Genomic DNA, 20,302 nt, shown 5'->3' with positions numbered 1-20,302 from the left:
GGAGCTAAGGGAGATGGTTGACTACAAGGTGAAGTGGGCACGGCCTACAGCCAATCGAGTTGCTCATGTATTAGCAAAGGAGGGTTGCGGCTTAGAAATTTGTAAGACTTGGTTTATTATTTTTCCTGATTGTATTGGTAACTTATTAACCCAGGACGTACATGGCTGGGAGTTAATAAAGCCGCAGCTATTCCTAAAAAAAAAAACAAAAATCCTTTCTTCCCATGTATTTCTTTCCGTGTGACTGAACTTCCTCCCAAAATCATGTCACCAGCTGTGAAATTTCTTCCAAATTCCTCTCTTAAATCGGCAGCAAATCTTGCAAATCCGATGATAAGCTTCATCTTTAATTTTCTCTTGTACCCTTTGAGAAGAGAAACTGTCCGACGAAGCCAAACTAAGATCTATCGAAATCCACCGTTGAGATCCTTCTCAAAAGATTGCGGTAGAGCACAATGGGGATCGAAGGCGCTGGTTGTTTTCGGCCGCCATGAACGTGACCCGAGCTCGCGCCGTCGGGCATGGTCCTGGCGCCTGCCATGGCAACGCCCGTAAGCTCAGTGTAGTTGGATTTGTCTGGCATGTCTGCGACCTCGAGCTCGCGCCGCTGGTCGCTCTGCCCCAGCGAGCCCAACGCGTGGCTCCGCGAGGACGGGATGCTGCGGCCAGCCCGACGAGCTGCGCCACGGCTACAGCCATAGCGGCCCCAATCGTTTATCCCGTCGACCTCGTCGTTGTCGATGCGGAGCAGTTCATCCTTCACCGAGCTAGCTTCGATTGGACTAATTCGGCTGTCGCGCACGATGTAATACGCGTCGCTGCCAGCCCTTGTCGATGCCCTCCGCCAACCCGCATGCCGGTGGAAGGAAGTAGGTGCCCCCCCCCCCCCCCCCCCCCACCCCCCACGAGGGATCCGTGCCTGGCGGCGCGGAGGGATCTCGCAGGTCGGGCCGGTGGAAGGAAGTAGGTGCGCCCCCGAGGGATCCGTGCCCGGCGGCGCGGAGGGATCTCGCGGGTCGGGGCGGTGGCTACTGGCTAGGAGCGACGGGATGTGCTTCGGGTTTTTTTTTCTGACGTACGACGGTCGATCCGGTTTTTTGTACGTACCAAAGCTGGTTTTCTAACATACGACCACAGTAAAAGATGATACATAAGAGCATCCCCAGCCGTTGGAGGCCCCCGAGCCATAATTCAGATGAAAATTCGTCCGGATAGGATCTATTTTTGGTATGGGGAGCAATGATTTTCCAGCTGTCCCGCGGAATTTGCGCGGGCCAGAGCGCGAAATCTTCACTGACACGCGGGCCAGATCGCGGAATTTGCTCAATCCGGAGTCCCCGGCAGCACCCCGGAAAACCGAGGATGGCCTGGGGAGTCTGGACGGATTTAGGCCCAAATACGGACGAAAACGAGAAGCTGGCGGCGTGACTGGGCCAGTTTCGTCCGTCCGGATGAAAAAAAGGCCCTAGGAGCTACCCGGGGGCATGAGTGTTGCTCCGGATTGAACTCTGCTCGAGCGATGTACAATGTTTTTGGCGTCGTGGTTCAGACGTGGGCAGGGCAATGGATGAAGGAAATAGACAGAATCAAAGAGCTGGGAGCGTCGGTTGCTAATTGGGCCTGGCCCAGGTGGAGCGACGGACGAATAGAGACGAAGGTTGTGAACCCTTTTTTACATAACCGGTGGCAGGTGCTGTAATTTTTATCAGAAAATAAGGGTAATAAAAAACGGATCAATAAGAAGCCTTATTTTCTTTATTACTCCCTCCAGACGGATTTAATTGACACGAGGTAGTAGCGGGGTCTAGTCGAAGCGGTGCGCAAAGTGTACAAAGGCGAGTCTCACGGGCAACGGCACGCGAGGGGTCTCCCGAACTTCATGCGCGGCGGTAATTTTACAAAAACCTCCCAATCTTTTCCTACTCGCTACCCGACCGACCCCGTCGTGAGTCACGACCCCATCCCTGCCCACTCTTCCTCGTGAGTCACGACCGACGACCCTGTCCCCTCTCAATCTTCCTCGCGACCCCTTCGCCATATCCGTCGCCGGCGCTCCCCTTCCAGGTCCCCTTCTCCTCCTCATCTCTGCTTCTCCCGGTGCATCGCCACCACTCCCCGTCCCTGTCCCCGTTCGTTCTACTCCTCCCAGCCATCTCCACATCACCGCATCTCCATCTAAACGCCTCGGATGGATCTTGAAAAAAGATTGATTTCTTGAACTTTTTCACGGATCCGACGGAGGCGATGCAAGATCTGGTGGTGGAGATCCAAGATCCGGTGGCGGTGATACGGTTGCCGCGGAGGTACCTCGTCCAGGGGATGCGCATGGATATGCTCGACGTTGCCAGGCGCGCGGGCTCAGCGGCTTCTACAGGTCTGAATCCACCGGTACTTCTTGTTCATGTACTCCTTGCACATGCTGCGTGTATTCATGCGTGTGGAGTAAAACTGCTCTATTTGGAGTGGTACTGCATCTTGGTTAACTGAAATTGTTCTCAGGACATACTTCTTCTTGGAGTAGTAATGCATCTTGGTTAGTTGAGTCTATGATTATCTCTTCAGAGTAGTACTGCATCCTGGTTAAATGAAAATTGCTCTCAGGACACACTTATGCTTGGAGTAGTAATCCATTGCATCTTAGAGAACGTCAACTGAGAGCTGCCGTCCATTGCTTACGAATTTAATACAACTCCATCGCTGAATGTATGGATCGATCTGGACGGAAGGGCTGTTTTGTAGGATTTTAAATTGTATAGGACCATGATGTAAAATACTCTACGTGAATCGTTTTTTCCTCCCGGCGTCAATTAAATCCGGAGGGAGTAGATGGCAAATAAACGGCAAAACCTAGCAAACCCTATTCTCCGCCCAATGCGGGTGCTATCTAGCGCTCCGCACAGGGCGGAATAGGTTGGGCCAGGCCCGTTACGGGGCAGCTAGTTTTCTTCCTTTTCTAGGTTTGTTTTTTTATTCCGTTGGATTTTTCATTTGTTTTTTTCTCTGATTTTTTTGGTTTTCCTTCTTATATCCGCTCAGTTTTTTGTATAAAAAATTAAAAGATGAAAATTTCAAATTTTGAACTTTTTCACATTTGAACTTTTTAAATTCAAACATTTTTTTAGATTCGAACATATTTGAGATCTAAACATTTTTAATCATTTTTTAAAGCATGAACTTTTTTGAATTTTGAACTTTTTCAGATTTGAACATTTTTCAGATTTGAACATTTTTCAGATTCGAACATTTTTTAGATTCGAACATTTTTTAGATTTGAACATTTTTACAATATGAACATTTTTTATCCAATTTTCCAAATTTGAAATTTTTGAAATTTTGAACGTTTCCACATTTGAAGTTTTTAAAATTCGATTTTTTGCAGAATTGAACATATTTTAAATCTGAACATTTTTTTTTAGAATTTTTAACCCAAACTTTAAAAAAATTGAACTCTTTTAAGTTTAAACATTTTTTGGATGTCGAAACTTTTAAAAATTATATATAGTTGAACATTATTCGATCTGAAACATTATTAAAATCTGTACTGAAATTAAAAGAAAAGGATACAGTGCCAGAGGTTGTTGGTCGATCGCATGACAACAATATTCGCTAGGAAATACATGGGCCTGGCCCAGCAGCTAACGCTTACGCAGCGCTAGCACCCCGCGCCGCTTAAAGCGGTGTATAGGCGCTCCCGCAAAACCTATTCGCCGCTCAAAGCGGGCACTATCGATGCGCCACTCAACGTGGCATAGAGCTGGGCCGACCCATTAGCGAGGGCAGGGGTTTCCTTTGTTTTTTCTTCTTTAGTTTTCTCTGTGTTCTTTTGGTTTTTTCTTTCGTTTTGCTGGTTTTTTCCTTCCCGTTTTTGCTTTTTGCCCATCTGTTTGCTGGAATTTTTCAAACTTTGAATTCTTTCGAATTTGATTTTTTTATTTGAACTTTTTTGAATTTGAACATTTTTATGTTTGAACATTTTTCATTTTATTTTTTTTAAATTCAAACGTTTTTTGAGTTTGAACTATTTTCATATTTGATCTTTTTTGAAATTTGAACAATTATTAATCTGAACATTTTTCAGTTTGGAATTTTTCAGATTTTGAATATTTTTGAAATCTGAAATATTTCAAAATTTTAAATTTATTCGATTTGGAAAATTGTCTTCATTGAAAATTCGTTCGATTTAGAATTTGCATAGATTTTTTATTTTGGTTGGTTTTGAATTTGTATAAATTTTGAAACCGAAACAAATGTGCAAGGGCGACTCATGCTGTCACACTCGAGACAAAAAGCCAGAAGAGCGGTTTTCAAAAATAAAAGAGAAGAGCGATAGATAAATGGGCCTAGCCCAGCTTAGGTTTCTTTAAGCGGAGCGCCGATCGCTCCTGCTTAAAGCAGATAATAGGGGCTCTCCAAATCAACTAAGGTTTATAACTTGATATCCCTAAGTTGTTATAAATATAATCTAAAAGGTAAATATCCTTCCTTGTCTATAAAAGACTCATTACTTTTCTATAAATAGAATTCACATGTCTCTCTTCTTAGCGATAACAACACTAAGAAAGTATTATCATCTTTGGTTCAGTTTTCACTATGAGTCCATTATATTCGGTACATGCACTCTCGGATAGCACTCCTGGCAATCAATTAATCTCATAATTTAGTTGCTTAGTTTATTTCAATGGCATTATATTCAGTATTTTATATTGAGCATGAGCTCAACCCATGTGTGGTGATAAATGAGCAAGGGCCAGGACGACACCGTATTAGTGGTGCGCTACATCTTTGCATCTCTTTCAACGGATGCGAAGGACAAGCAAGCCAGCCGAGGCAAATAGGTTGCGGGTGTGTAGTTGGAATGTAGGATCCTTTAGTGGCAAGCTATGGGAGTTGGTAGATGTTGCGCTCAGGAAGCATGTAAATATCCTTTGTATCTAGTAGACTAGATGAGCGGGTCAGAAGGCGAGGGTAGTTGAGAATACCGGCTTCAAGTTTTGCTATTCAGGTTCAGCTGGTACTAGGAACGGCATAGGGATCCTCATATATAAGAGCCTTAAGGATGGAATAGTGGATGATCAAAGAAAGGCGGATAGGATCATCCTAGTCATGCTACTTGTTGGGAATCTTTTTTTGAACGTTGTTAGTCCTTATACCACACATGTTGGGCTCGACATGAGCGCTAAGAGGCAGTTTTGGGAGGACTTGGAGGATGTCGTCAGATGTGTGCTGATAAACAAGAAGCTCTTCATTGGAGGAGATGTCAACACCTGGATTTTTAAGTCCGGATGCCTATTATGTCATACATCGCAATCCCAGGAAATTGTTGTTGCGAGGCATAATAGTTAAGTATCACAGTCATCATTCATTACAAACCATAATGTCTTACAAATTTGGAATCACATGATCCATATTACACGAATAGTTGATCTAATGATCAACGAACAAACACAAGTTCATAGCGGAAGCATAAGATACAAGGACTCTCTAGTCCACAGGCCAACGCTTGACGTTAGAAGCTCCTAGTTGTGGTAGACGTCCTGCTGATCGTCATCCTCGTACTGCTGCTCGGCTTCATAGTCTGGCCATTTGAATAGCCAGGGACAAAGTCGTGAGTACTTTAAGTACTCGCAATCTAATACTAATGTAAGTACTAACATTACTATTGAGAGTGTTCTAAGCTCTAAGGTTATTTGCATAAAGCCAATTTTAGTTTAGAAACATTTTTATAAACAACTCCTCATGTGCTAACTAACTCAAGTGGGAACATTAGTGTCATTCCCACAACTCTGTTGTGATCCAAATTCAAAGTCACCGTTCAAGTTCAAGTTCAAATTCACCAGTCACAAAGATATAAATTCTGATGACGGAAACAGTATGGCCTTTCCAATTGTCCATATCCGCGGACGCGGCTATTCAAATAGGTTTACACTCTGCAGAGGTTGCACACTTGTGCCACAACATTTGATTACATCCGTCAAGGATAAACCCCGAATAATCGTAACTCTGTACGCGGATCATCAACCGTTAACCTTTCAGTTACACACCCTAGTATAGGCACCTCTCCCCATGAGCTTGGCCTCCCGGTGAAAACCAACTGTTAACCCGGGAACTGCACAGGGCTTGGCCGTACAATTCATCTCAATTCACATCATTTCTCAACAACGGAGGCAGCCTCAGGCATAAACCCTATGACGTGTGTTCAGATGGAACCCATACTAAGACACATAAATTTCCAGCTAAGCATTACCCATAATCAGGTATTGTAGGGGTACTCAAAATTGGAATGGTATCGCATCCAACTCAATCATCAGTTTTATTCATTTCACCAAGTCAAATTTATGTCATATTCACCTTCAAAATCTTTCAGTGGAAATGACTCATCATTCCAAGGTTTTCAACATCATTATTTCATAAACACCCGTTCCCATCTAGAGTAGTCATTTTTAGTTTAGCACTAGCATCTAAGTATGAGGGGTGCTAAGTTCTTTGCTTTGCTTCTAGGCTAACTTTGATACTCTTGTACTAATCCATACTAAACAAGTGAATCATGAATAAAAAATACTTTGATAAAACAAAATTAAATAAAGCTTGGAAAGTAAAACTTGGAAAATAGGATCTTGACATAAAGTAAATGGGTAATGCCTTGCTCATGGTGAGCTTTGCACTTTGCAAGAGTATTATCTTGCCTTGGTTGGGGAATTGGTCAAAGTGGTATTCTTCTCCTTGGAAGTAGACCTCCTCCTCCTCTTGATACTCCTCGGTACTAGCGTCTAAAATACGAATACGGGGTACACAATCATCATACCAAACTTATTTACTTAACTAGGCACACTCATGATGCACACAACTAAATCTAGCATCAAACATTATTATTAAGTTGGTGGATGTGTTTTTCTTATTATTTAAGAAAAATAATATCCTCTCATACTAATTTAGATGTTACTTTTAATTACTTGGAGAAAAAATTTCCTCTTATTATCTTATTAAGATTTAATTTCTCTCATGAATAATATGTGACCTAGGTTGACCAAAGTCAACCTCTTCACACTTATCATTTAAGAAAATGATTTAAATGAGGTGAGCACCTCATACAATTTAATCCTAGCATGGTAAAGATTTAATATCACCAACAATTCATATGATACCTAAATGACCAGAGTCTCTACCTCATATTGAATTTGTGGTGACAAGATTTAAATGAGAGAAACACTCCCATATGCTTTCTTAATAGTTTTGGACAATATCTTTGACTAGAAATAGCCATAAAGTCATTTAATTCAACTAGGCCATGATCATTCAAGTAAGCATGGCATATGTTTGTAGAAACAATTAGTATAAGTGAATTTTAATTATAGGAGTTGGAATTAACTGAAAAGCATTTATGGTTGATTTTTAATAATTATTCTGAGGCAGAAAAGTCTCTGCCTTGTTTATTTTCTCACTTTAATTCTACAATAGATCTAGGGCTCAATCTAGTGGCATTGTGTAGATAATTTCATAAGGTTTCCAAATATATAAAATTTGTAAAATTTGGCCTAGTGGATTTGTCCCTATTAGATTTCAAAGTTGACATCAGATTGTATCATTTCTCTATTTTTCAATTTGGATTTTAATCGTGGGCTGGCGGGAAAACTAATGGGCTGAGCAGTGCGGGAAGGAAATGGGCCGGCCCAGCTTTGCAGCGGGCCAGCTGACATGGTGGGGGCCACCTGTCTGTGGGGGTTAAGCAGCGAAACGGTATGAGCAAGGATGGCCGTGCGATTAGAAAGAAGATCGACGGCCGTGGTGCGTCGTCTTCGCAGGCGAGAGGTGGACTTACTGGCGACGGCGGTAGGGGGTCGGCGAGCTCGTCGGAGCTCCGGCGGTTGTCGGAGATGTGCGCAGGTACGTTGTCGTCGATGAGGAAGCCAACGGTAGCAGTGGCGTTGCCTGGGGTGGTCTCCTTCTCCGGCGTGCTCCGTGGACTGGCGGCGGCGGCGATCTTGCAATTCGAGCAGAGGAGTGGCTAATCGACTGAATTGAGGTGGCGAGGAGAGCTGTGGGGAGGAGAGGAAGAGAATGGCGTGCTCAATTCGGTGGGAGGAGCTCTCCTTTTATAGGAGCGGGAGGTGACCGTGGGGCGGAGCGGGGGTCATCGTCGTCGTCGTCGTTCCAACGTTGCGAAGGGGCAAGTTATGGGCGCGTCGGGTTGCTGCTGCACTGGTGATGACGACGCGCTTGATCGTGGCGCGGCAGAGGCTCTGTGGCGATGGGGAGCTTGATGGGAAGTATCAATGCCGCGGCGGTTGAACGGAGTCGTGGTCGTCGAGCATGGCGTTCCCGCGGGCCAGTGGGCGTGTCCAGGCGATTCAGTGATCCATCGTGCGTCGACTGGCGCTGAGAGGAGGTGCTGAGGTGAAGCGAGGACGCGTGCATCGTCACGCTCTGGCGTGTCCAGGGTGGATGCCATGCGCGCCCTGGCGCGGCATGGGCGAGTTCTGGGCGCCACTGGGCGCTCGTGTTCTGGCGTCTCCGGTTCATGGCGTCGTCGAGTCAATGGCTGGGCAGTGTCAGGTGAGTGAGAGGAAGAGAGATGGCAAGGTGATGCAGTCCAGAGGTGACCAGAGGCGATGGTGGCATGAGGGTGGCATGCCATGCCACGGCATGGCATGGTTTTGTTGATTTGATCAAACAAGGGTCAGTGCAAGTGGTGATACTGGTGTGGTGAAGTGAGAGGAGGGTCCAGGGGTTGCTGTGGTGGCTCAGGTTGGACTTGGTCCTCTCCAAATTTCAGTATGGGCAACAATTATATCCCTGCCCTAAAGGTGTTTGATGTAATGCCCGAAAGAAAAATATTTTTGAATTTTGCAATTCTTTTTGGTGGGTTGTAATCATATATTAAATGGAGTAGAATGGTGTTGGTTTGGGTCAATTTGGAATTGGTTTGCAAAATCTCAAAATGGCATGTGATCTTAGTTTTGTTTCAATGTCTCCTCTTGTCTTGCTTATAATTTGAAAATGATGCAGAGTTTGAGGTGAGTGTTTTGAGCAAAGTTGTTGTCCTTGATGTGGTCTTGGAAGAGGTGCAAAGAATTGGCCAAGTGTAGAAAGGAAAAGGTAAAAACCAGGGGCTCAAAGTGGGTATCATGCTAAAAATGTCTCACATGACCATAATCACATGTGATCACAAATTTGATTCAAATTTGATTTGAATTGAGTTTGGTTGTTTCCAAAAGTGTTAATAAGTGTTTAGTATCCATTTACAACTAATGGTGCAAACCAAATTGGTCTAGATTAAAGATTTGTAAAAATGGCCTAGGCCATATGTGTGTGTGAAATTGATTTTTATAATTTCTTTTCTATTTTCTTTTTATTTGACTATGGATGATCAAGTGATCATTGTTAGGGTTTTAGAGTGGGAGTAAACACATAAGCAAGCATCATGGCAAAAGCACACTCAATTAATTAATAAGGTGAGCTATATGCATAGTCCTATATGATGAGAAAAAGTTTTTGTTGGCTCTGATTTTTGGATTCTTGAAATCTCTCTCTTGTTCCTTTTATTGAAAACTTGGGATGTTACAAACCCTTCCCCCTTACAAAAGATCTCGTCCCGAGATCTAAAGAAAACTAGGTACTAAAGAGATCTAGGTATTCCTTCTTCATATCTTCTTCACGTTCCCAAGTGGCTTCTTCTTCGGAGTGATTACTCCATTGTATCTTCAGGAGCTTGATACTTCTGGTGCGGGTGGTCCTGAAAGCTTCTTCAAGGATGCGAATAGGCACTTCGCGGTATGTGAGATCCTTGTTGATATCAATTTCTCTGTGGTCAATGTTCTTGAATACTTCGGTCTTCTCCGGCACTTCTAGGCACTTCCGAAGCAGTGAGATGTGAAACACATTGTGCACGGCGGACATTTCTTCCGGTAGTTCAAGCTGATATGAAACTTCTCCTCGGCGGCTCAGAACTTTGAATGGTCCGACATATCTGGGGGCGAGCTTTCCTTTGAGTTGGAATCTCTGCATTCCTTTGAGGGGTGAGACTTTGAGGTACACAAAATCTCCAATCTCGAATGTCATCTCTCGGCGTCTCTTGTCGGCGTAGCTCTTCTGTCTTGAATGAGAGGTCTTGAGGTACTCGCGGATCTTGTGCACCTTCTCTTCGGCTTCTCGAAGAATATCGGGGCCGAAGAATTGACTATCTCCGACTTCTGACTAGTTCAGAGGGGTACGACATTTCCTTCCGTACAGGGCTTCAAAGGGGGCCATCTGTAAGCTGGCTTGATAACTGTTGTTGTAGGAGAATTCTGCGTATGGTAGGCAGTCTTCCCATTTGGATCCATACTCTAGCACACAGGCTCTCAACATATCTTCAAGTATCTGGTTGACTCTCTCGGTCTGTCCGTCAGTCTGCGGGTGATAAGCTGTGCTGAAATTCAGACGAGTTCCTAGTCCTTCATGCACTTTCTTCCAGAATCTTGAGGTGAATTGAGATCCTCTATCTGACAAAATTGACTTCGGTGTTCCGTGCAGGCTGACTATTCTGGAGATGTATAACTGTGCTAGTTTTGGGCCTTGGTATGTGGTCTTGACGGGGATGAAATGTGCAACCTTGGTCAACCTATCGATGACTACCCAAATGGAGTCATTTCCTCTGCTAGATTTGGGCAATCCTGTGATAAAGTCCATACCGATAGAATCCCATTTCCATTCCGGAATCTGCAAGGGTTGCAACAGTCCTGCGGGGCGTTGATGTTCTGCCTTGACTCGTTGACAGATATCACACTTGGCGATGTAGCTTCCTATCTCTCGCTTCATTCCGTGCCACCAGAATTGTTCCTTTAGGTCTTGGTACATCTTGGTTCCTCCGGGGTGAATGGAATACAGTGCATCGTGAGCTTCCTTCAGAATGACTTGCTTCAACTCTGAATCTGACGGTACACACATGCGTCCGTTGTACCAAAGAACTCCTTGTTCATCTACGGTGAATCCTGGTGCCTTTCCTGCAGCTATCTGATTCTTGATTCCGTCAATGCTGGCATTTCCCTTCTGGGCTTCTTTTATCTGGCTCATCAAGGTGGGTTGGAGCTCAATGTTGGCTAAGAATCCTTCGCTTACTAGCTCTAGTCTGAACTGTTCAAACTCTTGATACAGGCTGGGTTGCTCTATTGCGATCATGGAGTTCAACTGACACGGCAGTCTGCTCAAAGCATCCGCTACCACATTGGCCTTGCCGGGGTGGTAGTGAATTTCCATGTCGTAATCCTTGATTAATTCAATCCATCTGCGCTGTCTCATGTTCAGCTCCTTATGGGTGAAAATGTACTTCAAGCTTTTGTGATCTGAGTATATCTCGCATCGATTACCCATGAGGTAATGACGCCAAACCTTCAGGGCTAAGACTACGGCTGCTAACTCCAAGTCATGAGTTGGATAGTTCTGTTCATGTTGCTTCAGTTGCCTTGATAGGTATGATATCACCTTGCCTCCTTGCATCAATACACATCCAAGACCAGTCTTGGATGCATCACAATAGACATCGAATGGCTTGGTGACATCGGGCATGATCAGTATTGGGGCTGTGGTTAATCTGAGCTTGAGTTGCTGAAAGCTTTCTTCACATTTGTCATTCCAGTCAAACTTCTTGTCCTTCTTCAGCAGTTGAGTCATTGGTCTTGCGATGCTTGAAAATCCTTCCACGAATCTGCGGTAATATCCTGCTAATCCCATAAATGCTCGGACTTCAGTCTGGTTGGTTGGAGCTTTCCATTCCTCAACGATTTTGATTTTTTCGGGATCTACGGCAATTCCTCCTGCAGACAAGATGTGTCCCAGGAATCCTACTTCTTTCAACCAAAACTCACATTTGCTAAACTTGGCGTACAACTTGTGCTGCCTCAGGGTTTCTAGGACCACTTCCAAATGTTGCTCATGTTCTTCTTCTGATTAGGAGTAGATAAGAATGTCGTCGATGAAGACAACGACAAACTTATCCAGGAATTCCATAAAGATCTTATTCATGAGATTCATGAAGTAAGCGGGGGCATTGGTCAGTCCAAAGGACATGACATTGTACTCATACAGTCCATATGTGGTGGTAAAGGCAGTCTTCGGAATATCTGTTGCACGGATCTTCAGTTGGTGGTAACCTGTCCTCAGATCAATCTTCGAGAATACTTGGGCACCGGTCAGCTGATCAAACAGGTCTTCTATCTTTGGCAAGGGGTATTTGTTCTTGATGGTGACATCGTTAAGCTTACGATAATCCGTAACCAAACGAGTGGCACCGTCCTTTTTATCCACAAACAAAACTGGGGATCTCCAAGGTGACGCACTCGGTCGAATCAGACCTTTGTACAGCATATCATCCAGTTGCTTCTTCAGTTCAACTAGCTCTGCGGGGTTCATGCTTTAGGCTCTCTGGGCTATAGGTCCTGTTCCAGGGATTAACTCGATGATGAACTCGATATCCCGATCCGGGGGCATACCGGGTAGATCATCCGGAAACACATCAAGGTATCGACAGACGACCCTGATTTGATCCAGAGTTGGCTTGGCTACACTTTGGTTGCAAGTAAATTTTCTGGGTAGTTTTTCAGACACATGTTCTATTATTATTCCGGTGCTACTAGTCATGGTGATGGCCTTCTTGGCGCAGTCTATCAATCCATGATGTTTCGCCATCCAGTCCATACCCAGTACTACTTCCAATCCTTTTGTTCCCAGAACAATCAAGTTTGCATAAAAGTCTATTTCATGAATTCTGATGGGTACATCTTTGCAAAATTTTCTAGCTTTAGTGGTTGCTCCAGGTATTTGAACTATCATGACATGTTTCAAGCTGATTGGTTGAATCTTACTAGTGCACACAAAATCTTCTGTAACAAACGAATGCGATGCTCCAGAATCAAACAACACTCTTGCTGGTATTGAGTTAACAGAGAACATACCCAGCACCACGTCAGGTGCTTCCTGGGCTTCCTCGGCGTTCATGTGGAAGAGGCGACCTCCACGGTTGTTTGGGTTGTTGGGGGCGAACTTCTTGCCGGTGGAGACACGGCGTTGCTGCTGAGCTGGTGGTGCGGGGTTGCCTGCGAGCTTGGCGAGCCTCTTGGGACACTCATTGGAGTAATGCCCCACTACACCACACTCATAGCAAGTGATGGTGGCCTTGTCCTTGGTCGCAACGGGGATGGCGTTGCTCCCAGTCCTTGGTGCGGTGTTGGTGTTGTTGTTGTTGTTGTTGTTGTTGTTGTTGTTGTTGTTGTTGGGGGCTCTCGGCGGAGCGCGGTTGAAGTTGTTGTTGTTGTTGTTGTTGTTGTTGTAGTTGCTGTTGTTGTTGTTGTAGTGGCCTCCTGGCCTCGGGTTTCCTCCACTCCGGTTCTGATAACCCGGACGTGACATCTGTGCATTGGGCTTGTTGTTCCGGAAGCCTCCGCTTGAGTTGGGGCGATACTTTGGGGCATTGCTAGGCCCACTCTGGTTCATCATGCGGCGCTTGCGGTTCTCACTGGCTTGGTGCAGTTTGCCCTCCATTTGGATGGCGGAGTCCACAAGGGCTTCGAGGTCGGCGAAGGGGATGTTGATCAACACAGTCTGCATCTCATCATGCAGTCCGTTCAGGAACCTTTCCTTCCTCTTCTCTGTAGTATCAGTCTCATCCGGGGCGTACCTTGACAAGGTTAGAAACTTGTCGCGGTATTCCACCACGGACATCCGACCTTGTTTCAGTTCACGGAATTCATCTCTCATCTTCTTTATCAGACCCGGGGGCACATGGTACTTGCTGAACTTGAGCTTGAAATCAGTCCAAGTCATAAACTGTCCCGCGTTCATGGCACGGGTGCTTGTCCACCAAGCTCTTGCTGGTCCTTCTAAGTAGTGCGTGGCAAACAACACTTTCTCATTCTCTTCAACTCCAGCTACTTCTAGTTTGTTCTCCATGGTTTGGAGCCAATCATCTGCATCAAGTGGTTCCTCAGTCTTGCTGAAAACTGGCGGGTTGGTATTCTGGAAGTTCTTGAGCTTTGATCCTGGATGATCATGATGGCCTTGATTGTTGTTGGCAAGCTGTTGAAGTGCTGCAATGTTGGCTTGCCTTTCAGCTCTTTCGGCTTCTCTACCTTCCAGCATAGCTTGCAACATCTGCATCATCGCGTCTTGAGTCGCGTTGCGAGTTGGAGGGGCCATCTAAGTGTTGAGATAGATCATGAGATAAGAGGGAAATTCTCTATGGCTTGTTTTGTGTTTAAGTTCAAAAGTTTAAAACTTGAAGTCTTTTCATGATAACACAAACATACATTCATTCATGACAAACAACACACGTTACAAGCTAACACACTAAGGGTTTTAAGAACCCTTCTTCTCCAAGCTACGATACATGGGGCGGGATACAACTCACACCTACGATAGTGCACAAGTGAACTACTCATCATCTATGGCGATGTGGTCATCCTCTCCGGCGTCGAGGAACTCGTAGTCTTCCTCCTCGGTGTTCTCGTCCTCCTCGAAGTCGTCGTCGTCACTCAGGAAGGCGCTTCCTCCCTGAATGTCCTCTCCATATTCCTCCATCTTCTTCATCTGTTCCTCCTGGTTCTTGACAGTGGCCTCAAGCGCTGCTATCTTTGCGCGGAGGCAGGTGATGGTGGCATCCTTCTTTGCCCGCTGCTGGCGGAGGGTCTTGCAGTCGTTGTTGAGTAGCTTGATGGCTTCGCCTTGCTCGATGATGTGGGCGTGAGTCTGGTTGGCGTACTCACGCGCGTGGTCGAGATCCTGCTGAGTGTGGTACTGTTGCGGTCAGAAACCCACCAGCGAGCAGCGACGGGCAACACAGGAGAGCCGGGAGCAACTTAGGGCTGCGGCTGGCCCTGGTCCCTCCGAGCGACGGCCCGCAAAGACTCCGGCACGCACGTCCGATGCTAGTGCAAGGGCGTGCCACCTGACCTATACCTGGTCAGGAAGGTGATGGAGATGCCTCGCTTAGTTTCCTGCATGGCATACACGTAAACATTAAATACGAGCCTCGATCGGCTCTCAGGTTGTCCTGTGAATCGGCTCAAAGAGCCGATCCACCCATGATTCGTACGAGGTGTACGAATATATGGTGGTCCTGCTTGATCAAGATAAAGCTAAAATGATCTACGACGATTTAGGGTTTTCACCGCATAATCGGAACGTCCTACTCGTGATTGGGCCTCGCGGCCGCGCACGGTGATCGTAAGCCGATCCTAGACAGGGCCTAAAAACCAACACGAGGTTGATCCCCGGAACATCCTGTCTAGGGCTAGCAAACTACACCCTACGCGCCGCTGGATCCTCCAACCCTTTGTAAGGCCTAACTATGCAGATATTAAACTAATCCTTGAAGAACAAGGAGCAACCATAACGGATCGGATCTACTAAATAATGATCAAGCGGGGTGCCGCCCCTACGCCTAAGATAGGCGTAAGGGCGGCTAGATGTCTAAGGGTTGCACGACGATAGCATATGATACGAAGAACAATGCTAACCCTAACACATCTAAGATAACTACGTTGCTCGCCATCAAAAAGGCTTCAGTACGAGCAACGCATGAACGACGAATAAACTTGTACTGCCTAGATCGCAAGATACGATCTAGGCAGCATGATGCTTACCCGGAAGAAACCCTCGAGACAAGGGAGTTGGCGATGCGCCTAGATTGGTTTGTGGTGAACGTGATTGTTGTTTATTTCATAAACCCTAGATACATATTTATAGTCCGTAGACTTTCTAACGTGGGAATAATCCCAACCGTGCACGAGACAAACTCTAACTAACCAACACGTATCCTACTATATTACAGATACAAGGGCAAACTAGCCCAAACTTTGCATATAAGGCCGATTCACGTATATCCTTCCATGTATATTCTTCAAGCCCATCTTGATCGCGGCCCACCTCTGACTCGGTTAAATTCTGGTGATAACACATGCCCCCCTGGTTTTGGAATTGATAATTCCAAAATCACTCTGTTTTTCTTCGTCGGGTCATGTCGTGGCAGAACAGAACCGTCGCAATATTCTTCATCATGATGCCTTGCCTTCTCAACTTCTCTGCAAAATTTGATAGCTTTAGCATCACTTCCTCGGAAACTGCAATGGCATTAACTCTCCACTAGGCTTCCCCTTTATTTAACTGTGCCGATTGATTAGCCTTTTCATCCCCTTCCTCTGTTCTAGCTATCGGCACCGAAAAGCCCTCTTTCCCTGTAGCAATGTCTTCCTCTTCCTCCGTCTCCTCCGGCCTCTCTTTCCAATCTTCTTCCTCGAGTGAGGTGATGTCGGAGCCAGAGTGGGACTTCGGCTTCATGTCAGATAGCCCACCAGAAGCCCTTGTCGGATCAGATGGCGACATGCCCCTGACTGATGGGGAGGGCGACCTCCAGTTCCTCATTGAAGGGGAACTGGAGAGCGAGAGCGAAGATGACCTCCACTCCTGGAGGAACCCCACTTCCTCCGATAAGGAGGAGGAAGAGGAAGACGAGGAGGAAGAGGAGGAACAGGAAGAAGAGGAGGAAGACGACTCCTCCTCCTCCGCTGGGTACCCGCCGGCGAAGCGCTTCCACGCTTGGGCGGACAGTGAAGATGATGATGATGACGAAGAGGAAGAAGCTCCGGCCGGAGGCTGGGGCAGCAGCGACGAGGAGTTCTCTGGAAGCAGCGCCGGCGGCAGCTACGACGCCGACGACGAGGGCAGCGAGGATTAGTAAAATAGGATCAGTAGTACGCGAGCAATCGGCTCTTCTTTTGTTCCCCTTTTCTTGAGCAATCGGCTCTTCATTGCAAAAAACCCTCCTTTTATTAATGAAGAAGTATTTCCAGTCCACCTTTTGCCGATAGTCAAAGTCAAACGATCTCCCAAAAGAGCCGATGGCATCACATCGGTCTCTACCATAAAAAGACGAGTAAGGTCGACCTAGCCGCCCCTCCAAATGGTAACCTGCGACCTCCATCTGAGAAAGCAAACTCAGATCCCCAAATCGCCGCCTGAGCAGTTCCAACTCACGGCCACCTGCATCCCAGATCTCAACCGCGCCGCCCCCAACTCTACAGCGCATCCAATGGCGGAATCATCCAATACCAACGCCATGGTCTCCGATCTGAAGGTAATCCTTAACCTCCTCTCGCCATTCGAATTGATGTTAGGATTAATGGCAAACACCTGAATTAATGTTTTGTTCCGTTATTAATTTAGGTTTCAGACATCCTACTGCCACATCCTTCTCTCGCAAATTCTATGTGCCTCGGTCCTCGTTCTTCCGAGAGTCCCGCCCTCTTAATTTCATGCGAAGCTAACAGAATCCCCTTCGTGAATCAGAACTTAGATCTGACTTCTTGGGCCGACTGCCTGTGAGCCTGGCCTAATCCTCCTGAGGGTTGGGTGGCATGGTACAATAGAGTATCCAAAACCCATTATGCCACCTGGGAAGCCATAGGGATAGCCGATGCCTTGTCATTATCATTGTCTCCCCTTGAGAAGAATGAAAACATTCTGAAAACCATCGGCTACTTCTGGTCTGACACACTGAACTGCTTCATGTTTGGCCATGGCCCTATGACACCAACTCTGCTGGATGTGGCCATGATCACAGGCCTAGACATTGCATCCCCAAGCCCTTCTGCATTCAAACTGCCGAAAGTCCCTTTCACCCTTTCCTCTAAAAAAGAGTGTACCAGCTGGGGTGCCTACCTCAATCGTTATATGAAAACCAAAGGCCCTGTGACAGAGAGAGAACACACAGCCTTCCTAAACTTCTGGTTGGAGCACTTCATATTCTGTGGTCCATCACTCGCCCCTACCAAGAATTACCTTTCCCTGGCCTATGAACTTGCCAAAGGCACCCAACTTGGCCTAGGCAAACTGTTTCTTGGAGAGGTCTATCGATCTCTTCAACTGATGTCTGTCAAACTGTTCTCTCAAAAGACAGTTAAAACTGGTGGCCCCTGGTGGTTTATTCAGTTATGGGCTCAGCTATACTTTCAGAACCAGATCCCAGACTTCCCACCTTTGACCACCTGCACTTTTCCGGATGCTAATGGAAAGGAGATCCGGTGCACCAGCTATGGACAAGCTTTGTATGGTCTCCCAGGCAGCAGGCTGATCCCTAAGGAAGCAGCAGGGTGGTTCAAGATTTTCTTCCAAGGTTTGGACAACCCCCTGTTCCTTCCTTATACTGAACCGGAGAACTTTGAAAACCCAGTCTCCTTTCGATTGGATAACTTTGCCGATGACGCTAGCACCCAGCATCTGTATTCTATCATGATTCGTCCTTGCTTCCTCCCCGTTGGCATGAGTACCTCGAACCGGATCATCAAGCCTGGTTATGAGTCTTACCAACCGGTAGTGGTAGCCCGACAGCTTGGTCTCGGGCAGGTGCCTCCACACTTCTTCCTACACCACCTGACAGCAAGCAGAGCTGAACTGCCTGACATCCTTACTGGCCAAAGGTGTTATACCTTCTTTGATGCTTTGGCCATTCCAATTCCCCACAACCTCCGTTTCTCCTTCACTACCGATGGTTTCGAGACTTGGTGGTCCATGTGGAAGACCCATGGCTTCAGAAGGGCTCTAGGACCGCTGCTGAGACAACTTGATGCCGAGTATGACGTTCCTGCAGACCAGGTACCATTACTTAAACATTTCTTGCAATGGCTTATGGTGATTGTCTGTAACCTGACTCCATCTCCTGGCAGCAACAAGATGGCCCAGCTCCCACGCAAGCCGATGGCTCCCCCTTCGTATTCCTTCCTCCGGCCCCAGTGGTTCTCTTCTGCCAGAGCTCGCCACCCCTGAAGAAAGTCATAATGCAGAGTCAGCCGATTTCACCGAAATCGGCTCCCAAGAGTAAAGCATCTTCGGGGCTAGTTGCCCCCCGAGCCTCGACTCAGGCGAGGACGGCAGTGAGGAAGGTGGCTGCCAGAAAGACCCTGAAGCGCAAAGCTCCTGCCCAAGAAAGCTTGCACGTAAGTTGATTTGTGCCCTGTCCACATTTATCCGCTTTCCCAGTCTTTTGGAACACGCTCGTATTCTTTTCTACAGACTTCCACCGAAGAAACCTCCAGCGGGGCCGCAGAATCCAGCCAGAGGGATTCGAGCTCGGGCAATTCCGAGAGGTCCACCACCCAGAGCCAGACGGCTTCGCCAGCGCCGGCTTCTAAGAAAAGGTCGATTCCCGAGCCTCCTGCTCCCCAAGCCCCGACCAAATCGGGGTCACGCGTGAAGCGTCGATGCGTCAAAAGGGCTCGTAAAAACCCACGAGTTTCTCCATCAAGCCAGGAGGTCTCAAATGTAATTATATCCCCGATTACACTTCATGCTAACCCATTGCCATTTGGATCGGCTAACCACTTCCTCCTGCAGACCAAAGAAACCTCTAGCGGAGACGTCGAGGAGGTACTGATGCCGTCCGCCACGCTAGACCTAGCCACCTCGACGATCGCGGCTGACCAAGTGGCTGACCTAGCCAAGTCCACAGACAAGCCGATTATCACCACATCGGCTGCTCCTCCTACCTTGGGAGAGGTACACCCCCTTTCCTTGGCTCTATCACTTTCTTCGTTGCATGCTAACCCACTTTGTTTGCCTTGTCAGGGTTGTGATCTCTCGAGCTTGCTGACGTTCGATCCAGAATCCATCGAACCAACTACCTCCAAGGCAAGTGGAGAGCCCAGTCCTAGCACGGTCCATGGTCCACTCCAGCGCCTCAAGGATTTGCTCTCTTCCTCAATTGAGACCCTGATTGAAAATTCCGAGGAAGTCAAAGGCATCCTCGAAGATCTCCAGCCCCATCTCCCTATGACACTGCAAGTGAAGCTCTGGCCAGCTGTTACTCTGTCGGTCTTCAAGTCAAGGGTGCGATCGGCTCGACAAAGGATTACTCTTCGCCACACCCAGCTTCCATTGAGAGCCGATATTGCAGACAAGTGTCAATGGCTCAACGAGAAGAAGGCTGCTTTGGACGCCAAAACGGACACTTCTGCCAATAGCGCCGAACTCGAGACCCTGCGCAAGGAACTGGAGAGCCTTGAAGAGAGGGTCAGGGTGACCAAGCAGCTTATCCAAGACAAGGAAGCCCTTATTGCCCGTTCTCAAGAGGAAGCAAAGGGCCTCACAGCCGATCTGAAGGCCGATCTGGCTGAAATTCGTACCCTGAGCAGTCAGCTGGTGACGGGCAAAGACGTGGACGACGAGGCTGAGATCGCCGAGGTGGATCGCATCCGTGCTGACGCCCTTCACGCCCTCGGCGCGTTTCTTCAGTAGGGCCTTCAGAGACAAATGTTTTACTGAACTTGATCTTCTGAAGTCG

Source organism: Lolium perenne, chromosome 2, assembly GCF_019359855.2.
Source record: "Lolium perenne isolate Kyuss_39 chromosome 2, Kyuss_2.0, whole genome shotgun sequence".
NCBI classification, from domain to species: domain Eukaryota; kingdom Viridiplantae; phylum Streptophyta; class Magnoliopsida; order Poales; family Poaceae; genus Lolium; species Lolium perenne.
This window is presented reverse-complemented; position numbering follows the sequence as displayed.